Raw genomic sequence first — 856 nt, 5'->3', positions numbered from 1 at the left:
TCAGTGTATGTGGGCGGGGTTTGGTGTAGACTGACGGATACGATGCGAACAGCATTAACATGTCAAGAAATTGAGGCGCTAAACAACCTAGCTAAGTTTCTTAAAACAAAAAAGTATTTTAGACCAGAACACACCAGGAGAAGCTTAAAGTAAAAGAGCTTGGACCAGATCAGCTGGACAAGAAAAGCAGCAGAACAAAGACAGGGGAGAGTTTACACTCCATTATTTTCCAAGAACTGGATTAGCAACAGGCTAAGCTAACTGCTTTTAGCTAGGCTAATGGTTTGTTTTGATTCATTGCCTCGTTTTTAAAGCATCAGGATCTTACCCAGCATGGATTTAAACAGGTAAGAAAAAAGCTAAATACCTTTTTAATGCTTTTAATCATAGTAGTGTTATAATACAGTTGTACTTTTAATCATAGTAAAATAGTTATATTGTTTTATAATTGTTAACACAGCTTTAAATAAATATAATATATAATAGAATATAATAATATAATACCTTAGAGGTGCAACAAATTGTTGTTAATAAATTAACACGTGTATTCATAACTTCAGTTGTTTCTATATATTGAATATTAGAAAGCTCACTTGTAGCCATCTCCATACTGAATTAAATTTGTGCATTTATTTTTTTTAGGTTTGTGACATCATCTTGAGCCATTCACAAGAAGCATCTGATCAGAGCTACAGACAGACATGTTCCTGCAGGTCTCCAGTTCACCACCATGGAGGCTGCAGTGCTGAACAGGACCAAGCTAAACATTGAACAGGCTTCAGGAGCTGCAGTGGTGCTGTGGAGCTCTTCATGGAGAACAATCTGCATCTTCAGAGACTGTGACTCTGCTGAAGAT

The sequence above is a fragment of the Austrofundulus limnaeus genome, unplaced genomic scaffold (genome assembly GCF_001266775.1).
Source record: "Austrofundulus limnaeus strain Quisiro unplaced genomic scaffold, Austrofundulus_limnaeus-1.0 Scaffold1315, whole genome shotgun sequence".
Classification (NCBI taxonomy): Eukaryota; Metazoa; Chordata; class Actinopteri; order Cyprinodontiformes; family Rivulidae; genus Austrofundulus; species Austrofundulus limnaeus.
The sequence above is the reverse complement of the archived record's forward strand: the minus strand, read 5'-3'. Positions refer to the sequence as shown.